At 38.9% G+C, this 21,237-nt stretch overlaps 1 long non-coding RNA gene across 1 annotated transcript in view; it reads right to left on the bottom strand.

Moving 5' to 3' along the window:
- Positions 1-7,216, bottom strand: part of LOC130543455 (uncharacterized) — a 62,466-nt gene extending 55,250 nt beyond the window's left edge. Inside the window, exon 1 of the long non-coding RNA XR_008958827.1 lies at positions 6,986-7,216. This is a non-coding gene — a long non-coding RNA (uncharacterized LOC130543455). The remainder of the gene's footprint in view (positions 1-6,985) is intronic.
- Between the last annotated feature and the right edge of the window lie 14,021 nt (positions 7,217-21,237).

The raw sequence follows: 21,237 nt of genomic DNA, 5'->3' as shown, positions 1-21,237 counted from the left end.
TACGCAGTCTTGAGAATTCCTGTGCTGTTTTCTAATCCCACTCCTTTCTCTACTCCCTAATAGCGATTACTATCCTGAATTGTTTATTTACGATTCCTCTTCCTTGCTTGATAGTTTTTTCAGATTATCCATATATTCCTAAACAATATATTGTGTTTCATATACATGGGATCCCGTTGTGTGAGTTCTTTTGTTATTCAATCGTGCCGAGTTATATAGCTTTATCTGATTCAGTATCTTACTATTACGGACTAATTCAGTGCATAGCTATACTACAATTTACTTATCCATCCTCATGTCAATGGAGTTGTCTCCTCTTTGGTTATATTTGCTGCTATTGTTTTGTTTTTGTTCCTCTCTTGTCTATTACAAATTGATGAGTAGGTTTCGTACTTCGCTCTTTATACACATGTGTAAGAAATTCTCTAAAGTATAAATCCAGGAGAGGAATTGCCTTTTTGTGAGGTACATGTATCTCCAAATTAGGAGAGAATTCTAAATTGTTTTTCAAACAGGTTGTAAAATGTAGAGTCGCCAACAGTCACGTATGTTGTTTTGTCCTACATTCTTACCAAAACTTGGTATTAGCCGACTTGAAAACGTTTGCCATTCTAGCAAACACAAAATAGTACATACAAAACAGTCACATGTATAACATTTATTTTCATGGTAGTGCTCTTGTGGCTTGGTTAGAAAATCTTTCCCTACCCCAAGGTCACATAGATATTCTCCTATATTCTCTTCCACGAATTTGATGGCTCCTTTTCAAATTTGAGCCTTTATTTTTTTTAATAATTTTTATTTTGTTATATTAGTCATCATACAGTACATCCCCAGTTTTTGATGCCATGTTCCATGTCATTACTTGCGTATAACACCCAGTGCTCCATGCAATACGTGCCCTCCTTACTACCCATCACCAGCCTATTCCAATCCTCCACCCCCCTCCCCTCTGAAGCCCTCAGTTTGTTTCCCAGATTCCAGAGTCTCTCATGGTTCATTCCCCCTTCTGTTTACTGTCCCTTCATTCTTCCCTTCCTTCTCCTACTGATCTGCTATTTCTTATGTTCCATAAATGAGTGAAACCATACGATAATTGTCTTTCTCTGCTTGACTTATTTCACTTCGCATAATCTCCTCCAGTCCTGTCCATGTTGCTGCAAATGTTGGGTAATTGTTCTTTCTGATGGCTGAGTAATATTCCATTGTATATATGGACCACAGCTTCTTAATCCAGTCATCTGTTGAAGGGCATTTTGGCTCCTTCCACAAATTAGCTATTGGGGACCATGAAATTTGAGCCTTTAACTGTGATTGTCTTTTTATACAGAGAGAGAGAAATCCAACTTAATTTTTTCCAATATAAATATTTTATCTGGTATCATCAATTACTCTTCTTTACCCAATGATTTATACTGCGTGTTTTGTTACACATCCAATTTCTATATATCCGTGAGTTTGTTTCTATTTCTGTTTTAATTTTATTGCTCTATTTGTCCCCAAACTAATACACTTTAATTATTAGGGCTTTATATAAAGATCTTGATATCTAATAGGTCATGTCTCTCATTTTCTGCTTTTGTTTTTCCTCTCTGAGGTATTTTGGCTTTTCTTATATTTGCCTCTTTTTTTTTTTTTAAGATTTTATTTATTTATTCGACAGAGATAGAGACAGCCAGCGAGAGAGGGAACACAAGCAGGGGGAGTGGGAGAGGAAGAAGCAGGCTCACAGCGGAGGAGCCTGATGTGGGGCTCGATCCCATAACGCTGGGATCACGCCCTGAGCCGAAGGCAGACGCTTAACCGCTGTGCCACCCAGGTGCCCCCTTATATTTGCCTCTTATAAAAATTTTAGAATCAATTTAGAATGTTAGAATAAATTTGTTAAGTTGCACAAAAGCCTCAGTAAGATTTTCACAGGAGTAGACAAATTTGAGAAAACTTGATAGTTTAAAACTTCTTGCATCCTGTAAACGCGCGACACAAGCAGAGAGAGATGGTAGAACAGAGGCAGCCTCTGCTACCATATGGTTCCTCCGCTGCTCCGCAAACCCACAGTCTCACCTTCCCCACAACACTTGTGACGGAGTGCATAAAGGTATATACTTAGGTATATGCATTTCTTATAGACCTAGAACACTGGGGAGAGCAATCTGGAATACTTTAATCCAACCTGCAAAAAGTGTTAGTCATCACCTAGTCAGTTCCCTAGACCCTCTCTGCCTAACCTAAATGACATGGTAAATACCAAAGGGGAAAGGATTATTACATTTAATCCTCATAACAATCCCTGATACATATTATCGTACCGTCTTTGGGATGAGGAAACTGAGATTCACAGGGGATAGTTATTACATTCAAGACTTCACTTCTGAATTGCACTATCTGATGAAGGTAAGACTTGTTGGTGAAATTACACGAGAAATGTAAATGGAAGTCAAGAGAACTCCTTGGCTCACAGTAATAAGCAGAGCATGCGTGGGTGAGGTAAGAGCCCCTCTGTTGAGATGAGACAATGCATAACATCCATGGGAGTTTACTGCACTTTAATGCTGGAGGCTAGAGAGTAGGGCTTTGAACTCAGGCAGGCCAGCATCAGTGTCCCAGAACTGGGGATGAGACTTGTTGCAAATTTATTTTCTTTTTCTTTTGACTTCTTTTTGACATGATCTTAGATTTAAAGAAAATTTACAAGAGTACAAAGAATTCCCCTGTACCCTCTCTCAGAGTCCTTAAATGTTAACACATTTCCACATTTGTTTTATCATTCACCTACATACATACACATTTTTTTCTGAACCATTTGAAATTAAGTTACAGACATGATGGCTGTTAATAATTCAGCATGTATTTTCTAAAAACAAGGACTTTTTGTTACATAACCATAGGACAATTACAAAATCAGAAAATTAACATTGATCTAATTCTTATTACCTAACCTTCAGGTTGCATTCATACTTCCCCACTTGCCCCTATATTGTCCTTCATATCTAAAGAAAATCCCGAATTACCTGTAGCATTCAGTCTTTGTCATGACATTGACAATTTTTAAAAGAACAAGACACATATATTTTAGAATATCCCTCATTTTTCAGTTTTCTCATTAGTTCCAGGTTACACATTTTTTTAATAATTTTTATTTTGTTATGTTAGTCACCATACAGTACATCCCTAGTTTTTGATGCACTGTTCCATGATTCATTATTTGTGTATAACACCCAGTGTACCATGCAATATGTGCCCTCCTTAATACCCAGCCTATCCCAATCCTCCACCCCGCTCCCCTCTGAAGCCCTCAGTTTGTTTCCCAGACTCCACAGTCATTTTGACAGGAATATCCCAGAGGTGATATTGCGTCCTTCTCAGTGCATGAGGTCCGAAAGAAGAGATTTTTTTGTCTTGTTCAGGTACATATTAACTTTGGTCATTGGTTAAGATGATATCTGTTGGGTTCCTCCACTGTAAAAATACTATTATTTTCATTTTCAATCAACAGTTATCTTATGGGACAAAACTTACGGATCCAGGTAAATATCTTAATCTCATTAATGTTTTACCTACTGGTTTTATCGTCTTATGATTCTTCCCTTAATCAATAAATATGACAATGTTTGCCAACTGGTGATTTTTTTTTCATTTCACTGTTCTTCATTATATATTAGATGGCCTTTTAATCCAAGAAAGAATGTTTGTTTTTTCCTCATGTATTTGCTTATTTTTATCATCCGTGTATCTGTATAGAGTCTATGTTGCAAGTTTCTTTTTTTTTCTTCTTTTTAAGATTTTATTTATTAATTTGACAGAGAGAGACAGCCAGCGAGAGAGGGAACACAAGCAGGGGGAGTGGGAGAGGAAGAAGCAGGCTCATAGTAGAGGAGCCTGATGTGGGGCTCGATCCCATAATGCCGGGACCACGCCCTGAGCCGAAGGCAGACACTTAACCGCTGTGCCACCCAGGCGCCCCTATGTTGCAAGTTTCTTGATCTTCATGAGCCTCAGTCTTTCCTCTGTAAGATGGCAATGATAATATTTACCATCTAGATTGGCTGTATAGATTAAATAAATTGGTATATATAGTTCTCAAAATCATAAGCATCAAATAAATTGGAACTATTTGTTTTTCATATACTGACAAGATTTAGGTGCCATTTTTTTCAGTACTTTTTGCCCTTGGACATCCCATTTAAACTCTCTTGGTCTCATTTTTCTCACATATAAAACAAAGGAGTTCAGTTAAATGGTCTCTAAAGTCAAATGCAGTTCTAGTGTAAGAAACTAAGATTCTTAAATCCATTTTCTTCCATCAAACCATCAAATATTCTGTAACAGCTTTGCAATATGAATATTTTCCATAATTTGTAGGGCTTTTCCAAAATTTCAAAGGATATATATTTTATCTCTGAATAAACAGTTTGAGATTTCCATTTAATCATACTTTACATTTTAGTAATATTAGTTGGTCACAGCTATTTTCCAACTATGCTGATGATTTTTGACAAAATGTGAAATAGCTAAGGACAGATGGCTTGCAGCTCCAACTGTTGGGGTTTATTTTCCTCTGCCAACAAGGTCTGTGATCCTTCAATGGACTGTGGCCTCAGACCACATGATGGCTCTGATTTGCATATTAGAGGAGGAAGAATTCTAACTTTAAAATTTCTTTTGAAAACACGTAAGTCATATAACAAAGTGTGACCAGTATATAGCTTGGAATTTTCTTATAGGCAGCCTTTTACAAGTCTTTATACATTGTAGAAATGAAGAATATATTAATGGAAACCTAGTAAATGGATTAATTCTATTATTAAACATTTCCCATAGGAGAGATTGTCTGGGAGGTTGGAAAGGCCCTAGACTTGAATTTTGAATATCTGGCTTAAATTTTAGTTCTTGTCCTGTAAACTAGGTCAGGTTATTTAAGTTCTCTGTGTTTAAATTCCTTCTTATGTTAAACTGGAATAATACGACACATTTCATAGAGATATTTTGAGAAGGAAACAAGTCAGTTGCAGTGAAAGCACCTAGCACATGACGAGTGCTTCATAAGTATTCAGTAAGTATGAAAGAAAAAATCCTCTAGAGTAACTAAGGTCCAGAACAGCCAGAACAACCATCTTTCACATTTTTTACTATTTCAGCAACTGAACTGGGGAAGTTGGGAAGTACTGTCTTCCAGTGTGGGCATCTGAGGACTCTAGGAAATGAGTCCTTAATGACAGACATAGTACAGGAGTCAGGCTGGATGCAGCATAATCATCTGAGGGTACTCAGTCATGAGTCTTGGGCCTCATCTTGAAGAATGTAAATCTTACAGAAGGGCTGAGATACTTTAAGCACTTCCCAAATGATTTTGATGTTTTGGAACCCTTGTCCTAAAAGTTAAGAATAATGGAGAGCATACCAAAACGAGCCATCAAATCATCAAGTGAGGACCAGGACTGGAAGCATAAAATCAGCTACCAGGAGCATAGCATCGATGTTGAATACTGGTACTTAATACCTAGTACCTACAAGTATTTAGTTAAGATACTTCACTGTGTAAGAGTATAGGCTCTGGCATCAAATTACCTTGGTGCATATCTGGATTCTACCACTTCCCAGCTGTGTGACCTTGGCTCAGTGTGTAACATCCCCGAGGCTACTTCCTTATCTCTAAAATGAAAACTTTCGTAAGGTTTAAATGAGAGCATCTAGTGAAGCACCTAGTACAGTGCACAGAATAACCACCAAATGAATGTTAATTGCTTAATTATTCTGAATTTTCCATATACTTTGAACAACTGTGTCTTTACGCATGTTGGTTCCTATGCTTGGAAAGTCTTTCCCACACTCCTCTGCTTAGTAAAGTCCTTCTCATTCCTCAAGATTGAAGATCCCATATCTTTTCTCTGTATGTTCATCTCTGCCACTGAAATCCTTCATGTCATGTAAATCTTTTTGATATTAGAAGAATATTCTGATCGTTGCCTGTCAAGTCCAAATTAATCTCCCCTTTCCTGTCTCCCTTCACACAAACCATGCATACTTATATGAACTGACTTTAGAGATGTAGTTCTTCGTTATGCCTGTGCCCTTATTTCCCGGCTATTTTCTCTCTAAATACTTTCCTTGGGTGAACTCGTGTTTTCTCTGATCTCTAGCTCTACATATTGATGATGCCAAAATCTACATCTCAAACTCATAGTATTCTCCCAAGCCTAAAACCCATATAGCTAACAATATCCCCCAAATAGCCGCCTGTATGTCTTGAAAACACTCCAAAATCAACATGTACAAAACCAAGTTAACACTCAACTAAAATTTTTCAATCATCTCTTTTGTGCCACTTTGGAAAATAGTTTGGCAATTCTTACAAATATCAAACATAGAGTTACCATACTATGCAGCAATTATCCTGCTAAGTATATTCCCAAAAGAAGTGAAAACATAGTTTCACACAAAAATGTTGTGCATAAATATTCATAGATCATTATTCGGAATAGCCAACAAGTGGAAACACCCCAAATATTCACCAATTGATGAGTGAGTAAACAAAACGTGGTATATCTATACAATAGAATATTACTCAGCCATAAAAGTGAATGAAGTACTGACACATGGTACAATATAGAACTCTGAAAAGGTCATGCTAAATGAAAGAAGGCAGACACAAATTATATGGTCCATTTATATGAAATTTCCAGAATATTCAAATCCATCAAGACAGAAATAGATTAATGGTTGCCATGGAATGGGATAGGAGGGGATGGGAAGTGATCTCTAATGGGTATGAGATTTCTTTTGGGGTAATGCAAATGTTCTAAAATAGATAGTGGTGATGGTTGCACAACTCTGTGAATACGCCAAAAACCACTGAATTGTGTAGTTTAAAAGGATGATTTTTATGTTACATGAATTGTATCTCAATTTAAAAAACCCCACCTTTTCCTATGATCCTTCTATCAATGTATGACACCATCACTCCATCACAAACACATTCACTAACCTTGAAAATGTGGCTTGAAAACATCGTTGACTTCCTGTCATCTCTAACATATAAAAAATGTCAAAATATTTCCAGTTTTCTCTTTAAATCATCTTTCTGATCCATTTTCACCAAATAAGGGATCATCTTGAATATACGCACAAGGCGAGAAGTACTAATTCTCAATTTTTCACAGTGCTTTGTAGTTGACAAAGCTTTATTCTTCATTTATTATTCATTATCAAAACAACCCTGTAACAATGAAAAAAAAAAAACAAATAATTAAGTGATTTACCAAGGTTATCTAACTAAGTTGGTTTTAAACCCAAGAGCTTTGGTTCTGAGTCCAACATGTCTTTTCTAGCATGCATTGCACACAATGTATGGACATAGGTACAACCACTGGCAAATATCTGCAGTAAGGACAATCCATTCTCTCCAATCATAAAGGAAGGAAGGCAAATGTCAAAGAAATATGGGCAACCTCTTATTTAGAGATGCTAAGGGGCGAGAACAATCATCACCTGAGGGTCGCCTCACTTTTCCCTGCTGGAGAAGTAGATATTGTTCAAATGCCAGTCAGCAGACCAACAGAGAGCAGCAAGACTTGTAATTACCACCTGATAATTGGATTTTCTAATTTAGATATTTGTTATACAGAACGATTTTTACATAAATTAACCATCAATCCTTTATTTTCATTTTTTTTATAATTTTTATTTTGTTATATTAGTCACCATACAGTACATCCCCAGTTTTTGATGGAATGTTCCACGATTCATTATTTGCATATAACCCCCAGTACACCATGCAATATGTGTCCTCCTTAATACTCATAAATTATGGGTTCTTGATCTGGGATTATTTTGCTGTTCCCCTCCCCCCACCATCCCTGGGACATCTGACAATGTCTGGAGATTTTTGTCAGAACTGGGTAGGAGTTGGAGGGTGCTACCAGAATCCAGTCAGTAGAAGCCAAGGATACTGCTAAACCTCTTACAATGTTAAGACAGTTCTGCAAACAAAGAATTATCCAGTACAAATGTCAATAGTGCTGAGGCTGAGAGACCCTGCTCTATATGTATTTTTAGTTACTGACGATTGCAAGCTATATTCCCAACCGGCAGATCTCTGTTGTTTAGAGGTAAAGGACTCACACCAAAACAGTTCACGGCCCAAGATTCTCAGGCTTTGCTTAAAATAAACAGTTCTTGTGGATTCAATTCAGTTGACCTAAAACCTTAATGTTTACCTACTGTGCTCAAAGCATTAGGCTATGCACAATTGGGAAATATGTAAATAAGTATAACATGCTCCATACCCTTCAGGAACTTATAATTTATTAAATGTGCCAACTTCCTAGAGAACAAGGACAATGTATTCTCAGTACCTACATGATAGGTTTTTAATAAATACTTATTGCATAAAGAAGAAAAGCTTCTCAGAATTTTTCAAAATTTTCCCCAAATTTCCTCAAGTTCCTTACCCAACTTCACTTCCTCCTTTTGTTCAAAGACTTTGCCTTATACCTGACAGAGAAAATTGAGTCCATCTGTATGAACCAACTTAACTTTGCTTTCCCTCCTCTATATGTGTATCCAATTTTCCCTCCCTCTTTCAAGTCTCAGAGAAGGCAGCATCTCTCATGTTTTCCAAGCCAACTCCTCTGTTCCACTTTTCTTTTTAGTCTCCTCCCCCAATTGCTTCATCTTTCAAGAACTTACTTGATTAATAAACTTATACCTAATTTATGTCAAGTACATGATTTAGTGATCAGAACACAGGAAGTGTCCAATGAAGTAACGCTTACAGTCCCCCTCCAGTACAAGTCTTTCTAATCTTGAAACATAAGATACTTTTAATCTGTATCCACCTTTATTTTTTCCTTCTCTTTGGAACCTCCTTGTCTCTGTTCCCACTTTCTTATTTCCCACTAACTTAACATTTTGAAACCTGATTCTGCCTCTACCACTCATTGAAATTGCTCTTGAAGATGATGACCTCCATGTTGCAAAATTCCAAACACCACTGGTTCTTAAACTCTTTAAAGGATGTGCCCTTTCCAACAAAAATGACCATACATACCCATACACAAAAGCTTTCATAACAATTTTGAAGGATCGACTGATACATCTATTGACCTCCAGTTAAAAGACATTGCATTTAATAGAATTTAGTTCTCACTGGGGAACTTGCATGTAACACTGTTTTATCTGGATGCCTGGGGCCAGAGAGAAGGAGAGATTTTACCATTACTTTTTGAACACCTATTCCATGCCAGATACTATGTAGGATAATCACAGAGAGATAACAGAATAAGATCTCTATCCTTAAGAAACTTAAATTAAGTACTGTTTGGGGAAAGAATACATAGCTTTGGGATTTCAAACCTGGGTGCCTGGGAATATGGTGATGGAATTTATTAAAAAAGGGGATCAAGAAAGGTATCTGTGCTCACCAGTACATCACCAACACTACTGAAGAAAAGAACCAAGGAAACAAAGTGATATGGGAATTCAAGGACTAAGATTGGCCTTGGACATATTGTGATTGAGGAGTAAACAAGAAATATATCCAGATGGAGAAATGGGGGTTGGGGGAGTGGGGTTCTAATACTCATAAAGGAGACTTTGACCTGCTAAGGAGAATCTGAAGCTCAAATCTGACTTGAATCAAGGATCAAATTAGGTAAGATTTCAAAGTTCTTATTCTTTAGATAACCTCCCAGAGAGAAATTTTAAAAAATCAGTATTTGGGTAAGAGATTTAAAAATTAAAGAAAGGGGGGTAATCAGAAGGGGGAATGAAGCATGAGACACTATGGACTATGAGAAACAAACTGAGGGCTTCAGAGGGGAGGGGGGTGGGGGAATGGGATAGGCTGGTGATGGGTAGTAAGGAGGGCATGTATTGCATGGTGCACTGGGTGTTATATGCAACTAATGAATCATCAAACTTTACACCAAAAAAAAAAATTAAAAATTAAAAAAAAATTAAGCAGTTATAGGACTGTGGATGGTCACTGGAGTCGGACAGATGTGATGTTTAAGACCTTGAGCAAATATGTAAATTTACCAAGTGCTAATTTCTTCATCTGCAAAATCATAATAATAATAACTAACTTATTATGCTGAGAATATGCAGTGAAATAGAGCATATACAAGACAGTATAACACTTGACACATAAAAGTGACTAAATTATATGATATCATTATTATTTTTACTATTGGAATTTTAATTAAATGCCCACTTATAAAGTCTTGAAGACTGGGAAGCCAAATATACAAAATTCTCCAAAAATCAACATTTTTATTATTATTAAATTCTATCCATATTCAGGAAAAAGAGCCAAAAAGGTATATTTCATAAATTATTCCTGGCATCAATTTCTTGAATGTTCTGTACCTTCATCCATCTGTAGCATGAAGGTAACTTATGCCCAGATTTATGAACTTAAGGCTCTCAGAGTTTTTCAGTTACTGAAAAAAAAAAAAAAAGAAATAGGTTGGAATGAATGAAGACAATTGAGTCATTAATTAATTAATTCATTCATTTAATACACATTGAATGTATTCTATATGCCAGGCACTATGATAGGTATTGGAGATAGAGAATAGAAAAGCCTATGTAAGGCTTGTAAGGACATTTAAAAAATCATTTTACTAATGTGTAATTCTAAACTGTGTTAAGTATCAGGGATGAAAAGTACAGCCAGTTAGGAAATAGTGTGATAAGGAATTGATCTATTTGGAGGTGCAAAGAAAGCCTCCCTGGAGAAGTAATATTTGAAACGAAGAGTCAATTGAGTGATTGGCAAGGGGTGGGAGGCACTGAGAAGTTTTCCAAGCAGAGGGAACAGTATATGTCAGGACTGTACAGAAGGAAGGTACAGTGTAACTTAGAGAAAGAGGGTAAATCAAGTTCTATGACTTAGCAGATTGTCAGCAATAGAGGAACACTACTTAGATCTCCATTCAAAAGAACTTCCTCTGAGTCGCATGGTTGACTGGCAGCCTCCAGACAACACACTTTGGATCAAAGTGTTCATACGGAGGCAAGTTTCTTGCCAGATTGCTTTCAACCAGTGACTAAGCACAGTGTGGGTGCTAGAGCTAGGTCATTCCTACTTGACACCTCCAACAGGCAATCTTTGCTTAGAGACTTCCCATTAGCCTGGCCAAAATTGCACTGTAAGTTGAAGCTCTTCCTATTTATCTTCCTTCTTCTTTCCCTTTATCCTGTGGTTAACTTCTGTTCCCTTCCCTTATCATTCATACACTTTAGATTAACCCCAAATGTACCATTTTCATCTTAGAATGGATTACTCCTGGCCCCATTTGACTTAAAATTGGTGTCTCTGACAGAATCCAGCCCGTAAAGGGTAGTTCCCATTGCATGTTCTTTTGGTGACCCATTAGCAAGCCTTCTGTTTCTACTAGGACCCAGTAACACCCAAGAAACTGTTTCTTAAAGGGCATATAATTCTCCCTTGCAGATGGCATGGCCTTGTTCCAGAATCTCAGAGACCTATGCTGTGATTCTCCCAATAGGGCTTACCATAAACTCTATACTACATCTTTTCCACCCCTGACACTTAAAATTCTGTAGAGTCTGAACAAGCAGCAGAGTTGCCTGCATTGCAGCCTGAACCTCAGGAATGACCTCAAGACCATTAAGAATATGCTGATGAGAAGGGGCATAGGCATCACTAAAAAGTGCAGTAGGGGCTCACTATCCAGTTCAAAGCTGAAAGCAGGAGAGTGCTCTCAGAACTGGGCTCCCGAATAGCCATGGACATGATGGAGCCCCTATTTTTTTAGGTAACAATGCTTAAACACCAGAAGCCAGGTCCACTGTGACCTGGGCATTCTCTTCCACTGGGGTATCTTCCCATGTCCACACTGTCATCAGCAATTACGGTGAAATTTTGTGCCAGGAACTTCCACTCAGGATGGAAGTCTTCCCTGCTAGCTGGTCAATGCATGAGCCGGTTCCCAAACCTGTTTTCTAAAATCACTGTCAACACTACCTTTTTTCAGTCTGGGTCCTCTGAGAAGCAGATACCAAAATGCATTTGATGAATAAGGGGTTTATTGGGGGAAATGTGCAGCTGCATTGCAGCCAAAGTCAGGGGTGGACTTGAAAAATAGCAGAAGGGGAAAGTCTTTACTCTAAGCTCTGAGCAGTAAACCCATTCATCTACATTATGTAAAGGAAAATTGGCTTAAAATGAGAAGACATACAGTGTCCTGGGCAATAGTTAATCATCTAACCAGATCATAGGAACCTTAATGAAAAAGCCTGGAAGATTAGAGACAGGAACGTCTGGTATAGAGGCATGAGAATGGACATATGTGAGAAACCACAGAGTATAAAAAGCTTTGCATTATACGTTAATGCACCCCAGGAAGCATCCATCATGGAAGAGACATTGAAGAACAAAGAGACAAAACGACTCAGCCAGTTGACATAAACCAGCCTTTATAATCAGCCACCCCAGAACTGGTATGATGGACACATGAATGGAGCAGCCACAGAGGCAGAAATAGGTGTAACACATGAGCCAAACATCTGGATTCCACCTTACCAAGACTGATCTACCTTCCATTAATTCTGAATGTTTAATCCAACCAGCCATTTCATAGCGAGTTAACTACACTGGGTCCCTTCCATCCTGGATGGACCAGTAGTTCATCTTCACAGGGATAGCTATTCTATAGTAGATTTTCTTGCTTATGGAACTTTAGCCAGCACTAAAATCCAGGGATTTATGGAATGTCTGACTCACAATCAAGGAATATCACTCAGATTAGCATCTGACAAGAGCCCCACTTCATAGTGATACAGGTGTAGTAGCAAGACCATCACCATGGGATTCAGTAGTTGCACAGGGACAAGAAGCAACCATAATACTTCTAAATGAATTTGTTTATATTAATTACCCATAGAATTTACATAGATTTGAAAAGAATCACTTGTTTATGTGTACCGGCAGCCTGCAAATTCAGGTAAGAATTGATGTCTTGAGTTTGAAATCCACAAAGAAGGCCAGCAAGCTGGAAATTGTCAGGATTTCTGTGTTTCAATCTTGAAACAAAATTCCTTCTTCAACTTTTCTCTCTTCTCCTGATTTTTACTATAAGCAAGAAGGAGAATCCAGCCAGCACTTTATTTTTTTTTTCTCCAAATTTTTATCATGGAAAAATTTAAAGATACTGAAAGTTGAAGAAACAATACTTTTCTTAGAAACCTCCTTAGCTAAATATCCAAATTCATCACTTATAAGTCTTACTTTCCACACAACAGAACAAAATTCATCACGTCCTCTGCCATTTTATAATAAGACCCACCTTCTCTCCAGTTCCCAATAACATGTTTTTCATTTCTAGCTGAGACCTCACTAGAAGCAACTTTAAATTCATATTTCTACCAATAATCTTTCAAGGTACTTGAGCCTTTTCCAATCAAGTGCTTCAAAACTCTTGCATCTTTTACCTATTGCCAATTCCAAAGCTGCTTCCACATTTTTAAGTATTTGTTTCAGCAGCACCCCACTTCCTGCTACCAAAATTTATATTAATTTCTTAGGGCTGCTGTAACAGAGTATCAAAAAAACATGTGGCTTAAAACAATTGAAATTTATTGTCTCACAGTTCTGGAGGCTCCAAGTCCAAAATCAAGATGTCAGCAGGGCCATGCTCTCTCTGATGGCTTTAGGAAAGAATACTTCCCTGCCTCTTCTAGCTTCTGGAATTTGCTGGCAATCCTTGGTGTCCCAAGGCTTTTATACGCACCACTCCAGTCACATTGCTATCTTCTCCCTCCCTGTCTTCACATTGCTCTCCCTCTGGGAGTGTCTGTTCCTGTGTCTAAGTACCCCTTTTTTGTAAGGACATTAATCATTTTGGATCAGGACCCACCCTAATAACCTCATTTTAAGCTGACTACTTCTGTAAAGACCCTATTTCCAAAGAAGATCATATTGTAAGGTAAATGGGGATTAGGGCTTCAACACAACTTTTTTGGTAGAGAAACAATCTAATCCACAACACTATGTGAAAATATTAGTTATTCAGGCTGCAAGTAATGTTCAAGCTTATTTGAACAGGCAAACCCCTTGGAAGGCCACTCAGTATTCTAAGTCCTACACGTTGAAAAATTACTAAATTTCATCTAATCTCTTTCATTTTACAAGTAAAGGAAATGTAGTCAGAAATCAAACCCCTGTCTTTTGACTTAAAATCCAGCCCAGTTGTATTATACGATCCTACTCCGCCCTTTGCCTAAGCCATTTAAACATAAGAGATTCCCAAGAGGCTTGTTTTTTAAGTAATCAAAATACTTGAGTGACCAAATGTACCATTTCCCTGAGCTTTAAAAATATTTGATTGTATGAAAATACTTTTAATCACCTAAATGGAAAAATAGCGCTTTGGAGTTACATCAATCACATTTGGCTAAATTATTATTCAGTAATAGAAGGTCCCAAAGTCTTACTGGCTTGCAACAATAAAGATGTATTCCCCGCTCACATAACCTGTTCATCATGGGTTATCTGGCTCTGTTCTGCTTTATCTTCATGTCATTACCCAGACTGAGGAGCAGCCCCTTTTCTGGGGCATGCAGAAAGGCCCACCCACATAGCATCTTCCTAAGACTGAAGTTAGACCAGGAAAAAGGGAAGCCCCTCTGCTCCCCTTTCACCAGTGTTATACTGGAAGGTAAAAAGGCATAAATAAAGAACGCTGCCCTGTGGCACATGTCATAAGCTGAAAACTAAGGATGAATTATGTACCTTGAGAAACCACCACTCCCCCCCACCCCAGCACCACAACTTCCATCCTAAGCACAAGGCATTTTTAGAGGAAAGGTTGTGGTGCTTTAAGGTAACCATAGCAATAACAAAGCACAAGACTCACTCAACTCTTTTAGCTAGATTTCCCTCAAACCTTCACATTATTGGCCTGATAAGATGTGTGCCCTTTTCCAGGAGTAAAATAGTATTTACTCAAGTCTCTATCATTCTGCATGAATGTCTGGCATTCATTAAAAAAATTACAAAGACACAAAGAAAACAACTCATTGTCAAGAAAAAAAAATTTAACACTATCACAATCAGAAGGGACCCACATGTTGGACTTTAAAATGACAGTGTAAAAAAAAAAGTGAGAAAGTTGGAAAACACATGAGCATTAGTGGGAAATTTCAACGTAAGATGAAAATCATAAAGGGCAAATGGCACCACAGAGACAAAAAATGACTGCACTGGAGATGAAGAATTCCTTTGTCAGGCTTATCATTAAATTTGACACAGCCAAGGAAAGAATCAGTGAATTCGAAGACAGATCAATTAGAAATTACCCAGGTTGAAACACAAAAACAAAAAAGTGAAAACAAACAAATACAACCTACCAACAGATACAAAACCAGAACAAGGTACCCAGGAACCGTGTTGACAGTGTCAGTCTAGCATATGTGTGGAGTCCTACAAAGGGAAGGAAAGCAGAGATAACAATATAGAAGAAAAAAGCTGAAGGACTAAAGACCAAAAATTGTGCAAAAAATAATAAATGACCTCAAACCACATGTCCAAGAAACTGAAAGAACCCTAAGTAGGATAAAAACGAAATACCGCATTTTGCTTATCCTCTCAAGGACCCTATGAAGTAGTAAATGTCCACATTTGTGTAGACAATGAAAGATTAAGTGTTTTGCCCACATTCACATAAGTTTTCAAGGAGACAGAATTCTGAAGGTTACCAAGGACTTCTTTTCTCCATCTGCTATTTTGTTGAATTTGTTTATCACCTCTCCTACATAATTGCTGTGCAGTCATGGGGCTTTAATCTCAGTTCTTCCTCTTTAAAAGGAGTCTAATAATATGGGTTGTTTTCAGAAACTGTATTTAGAGAACCTAGCACCCACTTGGCATAATTCTGTACAGTTTCTATGACTTAGCGCTGTAGGGACCACCTGTGAATCTCCTCTCTTAGATTTATGGGCAGGAGGTGAGCATGGGTTTCTTCTACTCTTAGATCCCTGTACTTATCTGAGGGTGCTATGGTTTCTGTTCCTTATCATGGCTGGAGGAGAGGAGGGTACAGGACAGCCTTCTGTGATGGCTAACATTTGTTCTCTGCATCTTTGAAACGTTCTCTCTTCCCTAGTTTGGAGAATCATATTCATCCAGTGGACTTGTTCCCTGGGGGCTGGGATGGGGAAGAAGGGTTAGGGCAAATTCTTTCTGCCTCATTTTCTCCCAAATATTTCTCTGTTACACCTAAATTGTTGTTTTCTAAAACATAAGAACAATACTTTTATTTATTATTTTGCTTCTCATTTTCTCCACTGAAAGCCCACCTTTGAAGCAAAATTTGTTTCTTGATTCTGAGCCTGAATTGGAGAATGTCACAAGGTTAAACAGATGTGCACAAGAAACGGGAGAGATAAGTTTCTCATAACACATACTGTCACTATCATCACTGTTATGATTACCATTATTAATCACAATTATTTTAATAGACTCTATTTTTAAAAGATTTTATTTATTTATTTATTTGACAGAGAGAGAGAGAGCACAAGCAGGGGGAGCGGCAGAGGGAGGGAGAAGCAGACTCCCTGCTGAACAGAGAGCCCATCCACAGGGCTCAATGCAGACCTCCAAGCAGGGCTCGATCCCAGGACCCTGGGATCATGACCTGAACCAAAGGCAGACGCTTAACCAACTGAGCCACCCAGGTGTCCCCAAACATTTTTTTTTTATTATTCCTAAATGCAATTCATCCCCTTTGTATACATAAAAGCCAACTAAAGCATGCCAGGCCACTCTGGCAATTATCTAGCAAACTTCTAAATTATTTATGGCATATCTGCTGCATCCTTCCAGCTCCCAGCTCCCACCTCTTAGCCTGTGGGTTTTTATATCTCTTAGTCTTGATTTCCCTGCATGGATTCTGAGAGTTTTTCTCTCTGATCCATTGATTCTTCCCCTCCTGATTGTCTCAAAGAACACACTCCACCCTTGTTCTGTCTCCAGGGACCCAAATTTCAGCACAGATTCTTCCCAGTGAACACGCAGGCTCTTTTCAAGACCGGGTGATAAAAACACTGCAAAGAAACAAAGCTTCAATGAGCTCCCGCCAAAGTTTCTTTCTCTTTCTTTCTCGCGGGGGGGCGGGGAGTCTGCTCCAAAGTATGCAAACATTTATTGTGAAACATATTTCCCCTTTCTGTATAAAAGAATATAAACACGTTGGCTGACATATGGGCCCATGTGTTCCTTCACCAAGGTGTGATGAGACTGGGAGCAGCATATGTGCCAGGTGATAGAGAGCTTGCCACAGTGTGGGCGGGAGTGCTGCTGTCTTGTGAAGCAGGTGCACACAAACCCATGTGAATAGAAGGCCCTGTTTACTCAGACCCACAGCTCTAACATGGGGCTATTAGGTTCAGATTCAACCCTGTTTATTTAGCATCTTCAATATGAACTTAGTGGACTTTAGGACTTATTAAGTCACAAATCACCCCACAGAATGGAAATTATACCTGCACAGTTGAGAACTTGAAGAAATTTGGTGAACTTTCTATAGTGGTTGTTCGCAAGTTTTAGCATCGGAAGAATCACCTGGAAGACTGTTACAACGCAGATTGCTGGGCATGACCTCCCGCCCCCCAAGTTTCTGAGTCAGCAGTTCTGGGGTGAGGCTGTATAATAGGCACTTCTAACATATTTCCAGGTGACGCTGCTGCTGCTGGTCTAGAAACCACACTTTGACAACCACCTTTCCAACATGCAATGCACAGTGCTGAGGTCTAAAACCCCGACATACTGAATTATGAAACATCAGCGCTATTAGTCAAAACCAGGAGAGCTAAATCAGTCATTATGCTCAAGAGGCAGGGACAGGGCGGACAATTGGATACTATGCCAATGAAGCCGGAATGGTGCCAGGAGTGCGGAATCAAGTCAAGGGCTAAGGTGATTGCCACAGGCACACCCAGACTCCCCACCACCAGGTTTAAATGGTTGCCCGCGATGGTGTATTAGGGTAGGTCCGTTAGACTTTAAATGTACATGATTAGAGTGGTCAGGATAAGATACCAATTTTGACTTTTACATGTTTAATTCTTACTGTTCCTTTATCCTACGGTAAACTTAGATCACGCCAGAAGACAAGAATTCCAAACAGAAATGCTGAGCATGTGTGTGTATCTGTGTGTTTTAGTAATAAGAGGTGAAACTCCTTTCAACTCATATACTGAAATTATTCTAAGTATGGGCACCCCATCACCTATGGGGAGGTGGATGAGTTCAGAACTAAAGGTAACTGCCCTAGAATTTAAAGATCTAATAATCTACGGAGATGTGACTGCCCCAAGTCTGACTGTGACACACGGCAGGCACAGAGGGAAAAGGGATTAATTAATTCTAATTTGAGAGAAGTGGCATCAGAGAAGGCTTCATGGAAGAAGTGACATATAAGTGCACCTCTGAGCTGAACAGGAATTTTATTGCAGAGACATTTAAAGAATGGTCTTTGTCTAATATACGGAAGGAAAATACTTCCCTCTTCCAGTAAGGAAGTAATATTCTACCTTAGATCTTTTCCATCCATACTATAGGAAAACTTTTGTTTTTTTAAAATTTTTAAAGACTTCCAAAATGAAGGTAAAAATATAGAGGAGAGGGCAAATGGAGCAAATACATTTTACAAAAGGCAAGAAGTCTCTCCCTATAGAAAGCATTTTGTTTTATTCTAATCTCTTTCCTGCTGACAACTCTCATAGGAGCATTTCCTTTAGAGCTGTCGGATATCCAGGATTCCACCGTGTATTTGCACAAACTCCTTAGAGTCGGAGTGTAAAACAAAGAAAGGTTTGTACCTTAGAGACACCCTTTTTCTTTCTGCAGACAGTACACTGGTTGCAAGAATTAGCTGCTACTATTAATAGTAAAATACAATAACTTTACTATGGATTGCTTTACAGTTTCCACTAATGGACTCGTGTTAGTCTTCCAGGGCTGTCATAACAAAATACCACACATTTGGTTACATAAACAACAGAAGTTTATTCCGCAGAGTTCTGGATGCTGGAAGTTCAGGATCCAGGTGGCAGTAGGGTTGGTTTCTGGTGAGAACTCTTTTCCTGTCATACAGATAACAGCCCACTGAGTCCTCAGTTGGCCTTTTCTCTGTGCGCACGCAGAGAGAGATAAAAGTCTCTGGTGTCTCTTCTTCTTCCTAGGAGGACACAGCCCTATCAGATTAGGGCCCCGCCCTTATGACCTCATTTAACCTGAAGTACCTCTTTAAAGGTCTCTCTTTAAATACAGCGTCATTAGGGGTTAATGTTTCAACATATGAATTTTGGGGGAACACAGTGAAGTCTATAACAGGATTGTAAACCCCTCAGGGCCAGATACTTATTTTATTTTCCCCTGCATTTCCTACCTTGTTTCCTGGTACGCATAGGTCATCTGACTTGAACGAAATTCACACTTACTCCCGGTGAATTATCCCAACAACACGATGGTACGGTCAAGGGAAGTATTATTATTATCCCAAATTCATACATGAATAACTGTGGCTCATAGTGTGTGTATATATATATATATATATATATATATACTAGTCACTGTTCTAAACTCTGCATGAATTAACATATATTATTATTCCCATTTTTAGGAATAAAGAATTAAAGCCCAAAAGAGGTTAAATAATTGTCCAAGATGGTGTCTATTAAATGGCAGAACTGGTATGGAAACCCCAACAGCCTAGCTCCCGAGCTCATGCTCTTAAACACTATGCTACATGTTTTCCCCTGAGGGCCACAGAAGTCTTATGACTTGCTAATGATTTCTTATTTTGCACCTGTATTGGTTTCCTAGGTCTGCCATAATGAGTCACAACAGATTTGGTGGCTTAAAACTACAGAAATGGATTCTCTCACAGTTCTACAAGCCAAAAGTCAAAAAATCAAGATGTTGGCTGGGCCACACTCCTTCCCAAGGCTCCAGGGGAGGATCTGATCCTTGCCTCTTCAGCTTCCAGGCATTCCTTGCTTGCAGCTCAATCTCTGTCTCCACCCTTACATGGCCTTCTCCCCTCTCTATGTATCTCTTGTAAGGACATTTGTCATTGTATTTAGGACCCACCTGGATAACTCAGGGTAATCTCATCTCAAGATCCTTAATTACATCTGCAAGAGCACTTCCTTGTCAAATAAGGTCACATTCATAGGTTCTAATGGTTAGGATGGATGATGACTTATCTTTTGGGGAGCCACCATTCAGCCCACTATGGCACCAACAACAGGCAACAATCCAGTATTTGGGGTACCATCGATACCTGCTCTGCCTAGCACTTCTTTCCTAGAAGATTTTCCTCTGGTCCTTTCCATCTCATTCAAATGTGTACCATGGTTCCTACTATGCAAGATATGCCCAACCCTTAGCCAGAGTTAGTTGACCCACGGTGCATACTAACCCAAACCAGTCCAAGATGTGCCTGCTTTAAGAAGTCTGGCTTGGGGCTAAGAGAAAGAAGTGACAGAAATAGACTTTTTTTTTAATTTTGTTGCTCTCAACAGCCATATTTTCCAGCAAGATGGGGACCAAGGAGAGGCAAGCAAGGCATGGGAAGCACAGCATTTAGGAGTCAGCATTCATAGGGGCCTAAGAGTGAGCACAGCAGTTTGGGGCCAACGTGCCTCACGTGACTCCCCCTGATCCTGCCCCTGTTTCCCAGCGGGAGCACCAGAAGATTAGAGGAAACCATTGCAAAGAGAGAAAGAAGGGAGGAGAGAGAGAGAACATAAACAGACTTGCAGAGAAAAGCAGTCATGTAAGACCAGAGAGTTCTGGTGACATTCAAGCCACTGGTTCTAATTTTCTGGAGCCTTGCTGTGATTTCTTTCTTTCTTTCTTTCTCCCTTTCTTTCTTCCTTTCTTTCCTTCCTTCCTTTCTCTCTTTTTTCTTTCTTAGATTCTACTTATTTATTTGTCAGAGAGAGAGAAAGAGTGCAAGCACACAAGCAGTGGGAGCTGCAGGCAGAGGGAGCTGCAGAGGGAGAAGCAGGCTCACCTCTGAGCAAGGAGCCCAATGTGGGAATCAATCCCAGGACCCTGGGATCAGGACCTGAGCCGAAGGCAGACGCTTAACCAACTGAGCCACCCTGGCGTTCCGAGCTTTAGTATGATTTCTGTAATTTGACTCTATGAATTGTTCCAGTGACCGTATTAATTATAAATTATATACATATATCTTTATTTAA

This window comes from Ursus arctos, unplaced genomic scaffold, assembly GCF_023065955.2.
Source record: "Ursus arctos isolate Adak ecotype North America unplaced genomic scaffold, UrsArc2.0 scaffold_12, whole genome shotgun sequence".
Taxonomy (NCBI): Eukaryota; Metazoa; Chordata; class Mammalia; order Carnivora; family Ursidae; genus Ursus; species Ursus arctos.
This window is presented reverse-complemented; position numbering and strand designations above follow the sequence as displayed.